The sequence below is a fragment of the Cyrtonyx montezumae genome, unplaced genomic scaffold (assembly GCF_038088225.1).
Source record: "Cyrtonyx montezumae isolate F1298 unplaced genomic scaffold, pur_monq_1.0 scaffold_2, whole genome shotgun sequence".
Taxonomy (NCBI): Eukaryota; Metazoa; Chordata; class Aves; order Galliformes; family Odontophoridae; genus Cyrtonyx; species Cyrtonyx montezumae.
This window is the reverse complement of record NW_027071936.1, coordinates 10577896-10587957: the sequence shown is the minus strand read 5'-3', so window position 1 is coordinate 10587957 and position 10062 is coordinate 10577896.

Below are 10062 nucleotides of genomic sequence, written 5' to 3'. Positions count from 1 at the left end.
TTTCTGTTATAGCCATTCTCCAGACCATTAATACGAATCCCTAAATTTAGTCTGGAAAAATATCAAAATCCTCATCTTCTTACAAGTGAGAGTAAACAACACCCTCCTTTGCCTCCTGCTGTAATTGAAGTGAGATATTTTCCTAAAAATATTTTCATTCATAGTTAATAGTATTTTTAGATAATCACCTGATGACAGGTTCCCCTATAAGGAAAAGATCAAGTGTTATAAGATCTTATAACTATCAAACTACCCTTAATTATTTTAAAACATTTACTTTTGTGATGTGGACAAAGCTTCGTAACTTATAAAGGCTGAATTCAGTCCTCTTCATAGTAATAGTGTTATTTTTAACCAACGGATTCCAAGATGCAGCCTGTAATATAGAACTTGGATAAACTGACTATAAGGAGTTTTTGGAGTAGTTATTATCTATACAGGCAAGGTGCTCATATGAAGTCCAATACCAGAAAGTTTTGCTCTCCCCTCTCAGAAGACCTGCATGAGATGGAGATGTATTCATCCCATCACATTGCACATGGGGGTTAGAGATACTGTTTTCCTGCAGCAGAAGGCCTTGTTGCTAGCACTTGTATCAGCTCTTATCTGCCCTTGCTGTGTCACTGGAGCACACAGCCAGATGAATGTCCTTGCCAGGCCTGTGTGTCTGCCCCGAACAACACTTCAAGGATAAAAATACATAGGTTTCCAGTAAGTGAGGCCAGAAGTTTCTAGGTGCCATTATTATGTCATTAGCAGCATGGCAGGAGGCTACATATATTTCACAAATGGAATTAGCATGAGTTAGCATCATGGAAGGAAGAATAGAGACTTGCATCTGGGTAAGAACAACCGCACGTACCAGCACAGGTTGGGGACTGATCTGTTGAATCAGGCCCCTCAGTTCAAGGACAGGGACTGCTTGATAGAGTCCAGCACAGAGCCACAAAAATGATTAAAGGAGTGGAGCATCTCCCTTACGAGGAAAGACTGATGGAGCTGGGTCTGTTGAGCTTGGAGGAGACTGACGAGTGACCTCATTAAAGTATATACATACAGGCTGAGTACCAGGAGGACTTTCTCAGTGGCATCCAACAGTAGGACAAGGGGCAACAGGTGCAAGCTGGAATACAGGAGGTTCCACAAAAATACAAGAAAAAGCTTCTTCACAGTAAAGGTTTCAGAACACTGGAACAAGCTGCCCAGAGAGGTTGTGGGGTGTCCTCTGGAGATGTTCAAAACCTGCCTGGACATGTTTGTGCGTGACCTAACCCAGGTGTTCCTGCTCCGGCAGGGGGACTGGACTAGATGATCTTTCAAGGTCTCTCCAATCCCTGGCACTGTGATGTAGAATTCAGTAGCTAGCCAATAAAAATACAAGAAAAAATTCAGAAATAAACAAAAGCAGTCTCTTAGCAAATCCTTCAAAATGGGGGAGCTTAAGTAGGCTTTTTATTTTCTAATAAAGTCTTTGAATGAAGCATTACTTAACATTACCAATTGATAATAGTAACCTAAATTGCTTTCTGCATCTTATTCACTGTTCTTCAATACCATGACTAAGAGAAGTAAAAAATTTTCTGCTTTGTCTTCTCTATGTTCTGATTCAGTGGCAGGCAACTACTAGTTACAGGCCTGATCTAAAGCCTAGTGAAGTCAACTGGAACATTTCCAATGACTTCATTAGACTTGGGATTAGGCCTGAAGTGTAGCAATGTACTCAACTCTGAAGCATAAATTACAGACATAAAAAACAAATTATTTGTGTTGCTGGATTACTGACAGCAAAATGTATGATGTCAGAAAAATAATGGGCAGAGATAGCCTGCATAAGCTGGAAAAGCTTAAAATACTGACAAAAACAGGGGAATACTCTTTGTCAAGAACAGACTGTCTCAGTTACGCTGCTGGTGAAAGAAACTTGAGTAATTAAACAGAAAATTAAATGATCCATCTAGTAGAAGATGACATGGTCTGTCCCAGTACCACTCCACAACCTGATCACTGCATTTATATATGGATGAGATGATGATATTGCAATCACAGCAGGAAGAGCCCTGAATCAGTAACAACAAATGGAAAGCCCCTTGGAAATTTAATTAAGAGTTCCAGTGGCCTAAGCTCAGAGCAAAAGCCAACGATATCAGCCAAACACATCAGCTGAGTTTGTTGCCAGGCTTGGGGTGATAATGTTAAACAAAACCGAATGTAAAATTCACTTAAACAAGAAACCAAAACCTCCACTTGAAACATACAATTAAGGTTTAAAGATCCTACAAACATTGAAGCGTCGAAGTTTCATACGTAAATTAGGAGATATTCAAGGAGCCAGGTAATTGTTTCAGCCAAAACTGACTCAATTTCTTCCTGTTTGAAAAGCTTTGAGATGCTAGCATTTGAATCTAGCTACCTCAGGGAAACTAACCAGAATAACTGTTATAAAGCTGCTATTTGGTTTTATCCACTCTTTTTGATAAGTGTGGTATTTTATCCAATCCGTAATCCAATCACTGACAATTAACTCCGCTTTGCGGAAAGACTGACTTGGAACAAAACCTCCTTTGTTATGGAAGAGCCTAATCAAGCAAGAATTACCATCCTGGAATAGTTGATTAGACAACAGCTGTATCAATCCACTTGCGTTACAGTGTAAGACAGTAGTATTGTCATTCCCTGTAGTTCAGGAGTAAATTTTCACTTTTGGAATTTGGTTCTGGTTATTCTTTAGCTAAGCACATGTATCTTTAGCTTCTTCTTGTTAGCAATTTAGGAAGGAATTTTACATACAGAAGCATTTTCTTAAGGTATTTTTTGTACTAAGAAAGTTAAAATAATTTGATGTGGATAAAGTACCTTTATATCAACCTACATTGCAAAAGGCATAACTGACAAACATTTTGTTTATAAAGTTATGCAAATGAAAACAAACATTTTTCAAAAGATACAAAGGTGATTTCTGACAAGATGCTGTAACAAACGGGAAAGCACAGCAATGACAGCAGAACAGCAGGGTCCTAGGCTGCAGCAAGTTAAGGATTTGCACAAACGCAACAGCCATAGGCACAGAAACAAAAGAAAGGAGCTATTTACCTTTAGAAGGCCTCAAGCACACAAGGATCTCCAGCAAGACACTCTTGCCTCCACTGCTGCCCTTAAAAGAGGTCTGGGAAGGGGTAGACCCCGGTTCCACCCCTTCTGGTCACTCAGGTATTTTGCCTGCACCTGAGATCCCCGGGGTTGGCCCTGCCTTCCCACCAGGTGCTCCATCACTTTTTAAGGCTTGGCATTTCTGCTACATATCTTCTATCAAGCTAATGGTGCATATACTTAAAAAATAAATATATTTTTGTCTGACATTAATATTTTGCCATTAGAAATCATCTTCTCCCAGAAGGGAACAAAAAAATCTGTGTAAGTTAAACAAATTAACGTTTCTTATTCATCTTTGATCATTTCTGTATTTGGACTTCATTTATTTTCACAAGAGTAAAATTAAACAGAGATGGACAAGAAAATGGATAACAAAAAGGAAGTTTTAAGAAAATTAAGCCAGATAATGAATGGCTGAAATGAAACAGAAAAAATACTGAACAAACCAACCTTGCCTCATATAATTCCTGCGCTTTGAAGTACAGCAATTTTTTCCTCACTATATCAGTCTAATAGGAAATTACTCTCACAATGCTTTCCTTGCTCACTGCCTCAAATTGTTACATTCACCATAATACTATCTAGGCTAGAGCAAAAAGAAGATATAACAAAAATGGGTAGGTACAGAGAAAGCATCCTAGTAATATAACTCAGATACTTTAATAAAAAAATCAGAAAGACTGGAAATGTTTGTTTTTAAAACTGCTACAGAAAAAAAACATACTTTCCTAGAATAGTTTCCTCCATTCTTTTAGTACTGGCTATTAGCAAATTTGAATTACTATTATTATTTCTTAAACTGTATGTTTCCTGCTGGGCAGATCACATTTAACCTCACCTTACAGATGCTGCATACCCCTGCTTTGTTGCAGTAAAGCATGTGCTTAACCTTACATCTGTATTCTCTGTGAAATAACAGCAACAGATAATAATCTATTTCATGCAAAAAGCTTTATCTCACATAGCTCAAAAAACAATTGTAAGATTCCTCAGACATTCTCCCAGATAAGATGGGCAATGAGACAGTATGAAAAGCAACTTCAAGTTCTCAAGTTTTGTTTAATATAGGAGCCAATATGATTTAGAAACCAGACTAGCTAAAAAGACAAGGGACTATAGGATTTCAACATGTTGGGAAGGCCGAGTGATTCACCAAGTCACCTTGTGCTAAGCACTTCACTGTTGTGTTCTGTAATTAAACCAGCTGTGGTACAGGGTCAAAACACACACAAAACCTTACTGAGGAACAGATGCTTATGTCTGGTTCAGTTCTCCAAAGTAAATAAACTACAAAAAAATAAAAGCACGACAAACATGGCATGAGAACAAGACATTCCTTTAGAAGCCTCTCTAAGAGAAACTGAGAAGCAGCTGCAATGAAAGCCTATTCAAACGCAGCATTGAGCTAAATGCCAGAACAAAATACATTCTGATATCCACTTGGTTATTAAAGGCTCTCTCTGATACTAGAAGACAAAATTCAGACTTCACAAACAGACACAGCCACGGTGATTTCAGAAAATTTAAACACAACCAATCAACGAGAACAAAGCATTGCAAATCCATGGAGTAGTATCCTAAAAGTGAAGGCTAAACTCCATGTACACAAAAGGAGACATTAAGTCAAGAAAGTAAGCACTGCCAGCATCGAATATTTTCTGAGTTTTGTTGCTATCTGCACTTACTCTAAAGCACTGTGCATTTTAGGGTATTCTGTTGTTCTAATCTGAACACTAACTCAGACTTACAGCAAACAGCAACACTATTATCATATAAAGATGAACAGTAAATGCAAAATAAATATGGCAATTAAGGCACAAGAGGTGAGATCAGTAATCCACCCAGGTTACGTACTTCCTGGATGATAACATCAACAAATTTTGATGTTCCAATTTCCTCATCTACGAAATGGATCTAGCACTTACTAAAAAAGCCTTGTGCTTTGAGATGGAGATGAAAAAGCCTTAAAAGGTCTGCAGCTAAGGACGAATTGCACATTGCTAAATATGGCAGCCATACTTCATTATTTTCTTTTTCCATTAATGCATCAATCAGTTAATTCAGTGTATCACTGAACATATGATGGAGTGGAACTACACAGTTTAAATGTCCCACAGTCAATCAGCTAAATTAATACCATCTTTTTCACAGAACACACATGAATCTTGTACTTAAAAATATGCAGAAGCCCTGAAATGCACTACAGGATGTAGAAAATTGACAGTTTTGGATCATGTTACTTGCAATAGTTCAAAATCACCACCAAAACAAAAGCAAACAAAACAAACTACCTAGGAACACACAGCATTTTCAGCTAGGAGTGTGCTTATAGGTCATGCTTCAGAATCTGAAACACTATTCCTTACTGAAATACTGTCTCTTCACACATTAACAGTAGAACTAGAGTTAACCAGAGAACAGGGAGTCACTAATGTGCAACTTCATCATACAGAAGACCCACATTGTCTTTAAGCCAAAAGAAGTATTTCTGTGCCTGCACACAGCTGGCAGAAGCCAAATAGATAGAAAAACAACCTGACAAGCCCCTGCCACTTTATTTACACCTCAGAGCTGTTTCAGTACAAGCAAGGGGACAAAGCTAGCTCAGAATTTGACATTTCTCAAGCCCTGTCCCCTGTAGCTGGGCTGCATTCTTCATGCTTTCAGTCCTTACATAAATATATATATATTTTATTTTTCGGAGGGGAGAGTGGGGGGATGGACTGCGGCCAGCATGCTTCGAGCATACTGACTGCGTTCCCCTCTACAAAGCATTGGTTCCGGAGTTACTGCTGTTTCTTTTCCATTACCTCACACTCGAGCATGTTAGAAAAGCTAAAATGTTCAAGGAGCTAATGCCACCTAAAGGCTAATAATCTGTACTACACTACACTGTCACAACCGCAAAGAACTCTACAGCAATCTGCTACCTACATTCTCTCATTCTGTCGCTGAGTAGAATAGGCTAGTATACAGACCTTTAGCTGGAGGAAAAAAGCGAGGCTACCTCACTCAAAGTTCACATCTTTCTGTGTGGCTTTCTTTAATTACTTTTCATTTAGCGCTAAAGCTTTATTAGTAACATGACTTATCCCAGTGCCATTTGGATTACACAACGTCATTGCTCTTGCACCTCAAGGAAAGCTGTCAGCAGTGTGAACTGCTGCTTATTTCAAAACACATCACAAGTCCAAGAACAAATATTCTATAGTAATAATAGTTATTTTCTTATTTGACTATTACTTTTCTTCTAGCTTTGCAAAAAGGGTCTCCAAATCATCTATGGCCTTAAACACAAAGTATACCTGGTTCTAGAAGTTCCTGATGCTGCATTCAGTTTAAGTGTGAAACTAAAAATATTTCTTTCCTGGTAACTCCTCCATGCCCCCAAAATAAAACAATGACAGAATCAATCAGATTTGTTAATCTGTAACGAACTAAAACCACTTTACGTAGGCGAGCACTATAGAAATAACATTATCAAGCAATACAGACTTTGCATTCAAGCTATAGGAAAAGTCATGGAAAGGTAAAGACTCAGTTTGCTGAAGCATTAAACAAGTTTTTGATGCACATCTTTTTCCTACAAGCAAAGGGGCAATATTCTCTTCCCTTTTGTTTCTTCAAGTTGTTCATTTAAACTCAATAATCCTAATCTGAAAAACTAATTAAAAGAGAGGAGAAAAAGGTTTCTATTATTTCCACTCATAAGGAAACATTAAGAAAGAGAAAATACTACCTACATGCTTGAAAGACTGAACGATCACGCCAATTATATTCCTTAACTACAAGTATACTTCCACACTTTAATAGCTTTCTTCTAATACAAAACATACTCAGATGATCTTTTTAAGGAAAAGGTCAACATACTTTATAACAATATTTTTCAACTAAAAAACACCAACAAAGAGTTTTCTCTCTCATGATTTTCTTTCAATTCCTACATTTACATGGAAGGAACTTATAATAGCAACAGGACTAACACAACAAGAACATACTACAGTAAAAGAAGAAAACAGAATGCTCACCAGTCTCCAAGGACGCAGGCTCACAGAAAAAAAACATACAGAAGCAACCTCCAACAAAAAAAAAATCTTCTCTAGGGGCAACCAGCCCTTAAATGAAGTGTAAGAGGAGGGGAGCCTGGCTCCACCCCATCCAGTCACAAAGGTGAACTGCCTTCAGCTGTGGTCCCAGGGCTGACCAGATCTTTTCTCCAGGTGCTCAGTCGTTGGTTCAGGCTGCGACTCAACAATTGCAATACAGAGCCTGACATGAATCACAAACAAAAACACAGTAACTATGTAGCAAAAATAGCAATAAAGTAAGCACGTAACACAGTGTTCATATGGATTTTTAATTTTTCCAGCCCGATATGTCTCAGTGCACACAGATAAAGCAAGTCCTCTTTCTTAGCAAAGAGAAACATTACATTGCGTATAGAGAGTATAAAAAGTGCATCTTAATGGTTTCCAGCCAGTGAAAAACCAGTCTTGAAGAAAAAATAAAACCATGATTCAAGATTTAAAGCAACCGTTAAAATCAATTTCTCCTATGCACTACTGATTTGAAATGTTTTCATGTCTAATTTAAATCACTCTAACATAAGTATATTTGTTTACTCGTTCTGAATTTCACAAAACATTCTGTGTGTTCTGCTTTTGAAACAAACTGTGGCAGCCAGACTAGATGCAGTCACACATTTACAGCTGCAAAAGTCCTTCAGTTCCTAACCTATATCATGGATTCTCCCTGCTCACCTTTTAATGACATCAATGTACTTGCAGCCAAGCAGTCAGCTTCACCAGTTCCTCGTCTCAGATGAAATAAACCTGGTGAAAATAAGAGCAAATTATTTTTTATGAAGGCCTGTGTGAGAACAGAGGAAGGAGTAAAACAAGCACACTTGGACATCCACTGCACTCCAGATCCATCACCTGGCTTTGTGGCAATACCAGAAGCCTACATTAATGAATATAGCATTTTTCTCCACGTGTTTATCAACTGCCCTTCTCCCTTTGGTCTTGTCTTCTGATCACCCAATACTTCTGGGAGCAAATTTTGCTTTGAACTAACTGAAAGTTTACAGATAAACTTACTTATTCCCACTTTGGAGTCAAAACCTGGCAGTGAAAGTCGTTGCAAACTCACACATGCAAAACTTTCCTTTATCTTTAAAGTAAAGATGACTACGTTTACCCTAGTTTGCTGCTCCCTCTGGGAAAAAATATGGTGAAAAAGAAAAAAGACATTCTTTAAGTGTCCTGTGAAAACAGTAGTTGAGCCAAGAAGAAAGACCCTAATTACTATCCCCTTTGAAAAATGGAGTTCTCTCTCCTGTTTGATCTTTTGGCTGCACGATGAACACATGCCAAGCCCATCTGCACAAACACACAGCATTTTTCAGAATCCCACGTGACACCTGCTGGCACCTTGGGTTCACAGGGGAGCATATAACAGGGCATGTCGAGGAAGAGTGGCACAGCAATGTGTGCGATATGTAGAACAAGTAAACTCAGCAGGAAGCTTGTGCCACTGTTATGGGAGGAAGGGAGTAGGGATAACACAAAGACAGAAGACAAAAAATAGTAATAAAACAGCATTCAGTTCTGCTGCTGCTCCAAGATGAGCTATGCTCAGAATGCATCCGTTTGTGAGTCCCAAAACCTTACGTGGCTTTTACCGCCTCAGCTTTCAATATTTCTGTTACTTTCTCCACTGTGCTAAGATATCGAGCTATTGACTGTGCCATCAGTCCATTAGTTTTTAGGTGGCACTAACATAAAATGCTAAGCACCTTGAATCTGATTTGGTATTAAATCCTCATGTAACCAAAGCAATCAAAATAACAGGCCTAGTTTCTAGGCTTGACTGAAACTATTGAAAAGACAAAATGTTGTAGGATTACTATGTTTTTGAAGAACAATTTCAAACTCAATTAAACTGCATTTCTGTAGTCCCCTGAGATTTAATAGAAGAAATGTAATACCGGGACCATATGATCTTTCACTTGTGCATAAAGCACAAGGATGCAGTCAGCTATAAACAGCGTGCAGGAGTACTATAAGCATTAATACCTGCTTTATTCACTATTGTTCCATTGCTATTCTTTAAGACAAACATGAGATCTGGGCCTATTCTTCATCAGCATAATAAAAAAGAAGTTTGTTCACACACAGACATCTGTAAAGAGAATGGTTTGTGTTGTAGACGCTCTGACCCTTCTATATTTAAGCCTGATCTTCCTGTTGAAAACTAAATAGTGGACTGAACTATTTATGTTACCTCTGGTTCAAGAGAGGTACTGATTTTTCTTTTACTAGTAACAGTAGGTAGGTAACAGTATCTGCTATTTATTTTTTAGTTATTTTATATATATATATATGTATATATAGAGAGAGAGACCTTCTTCATGAAGGACTTCACTGTTCTGTAGGTAGGAGTATGAGCACACCTAGGATAAGTAATTGTAAAAACGTTCAGAAAAGTCTCCAAGTAATCCTGAATTACCAGAATCATAGGATCATAGAATGGTTTGAGCTGGAAGGGACCTTTAAAGTCACCTAGTTCCAACCCCCTGCTACAGGCAGGGACACGTCCCTCTAGGCCAAGTCACTCACAGCCCCATCCAGCCTGTGCTCAAATGCTTTCGGGGAGTGTGCATTCACAAACTCATTGGGAAACCAGTTTATGTATGTATCTCATGGGAAACAACAGCATTATTAAAGATGTTAAGTAAAACTTGGAATAGACCGTTCAGGTGGGTTTGGGATAATTCTAGTTGTACGTTTTTGGCCTCTCAGGTAAAAGGCTGACAAGGATCTGGCTTGGCACTACACCACACACAAAACCTGTCATCATTTGTTCATATTTTTCTTTCCACCCTCTCCTGTGTTGCTGTTTGCATGGTGA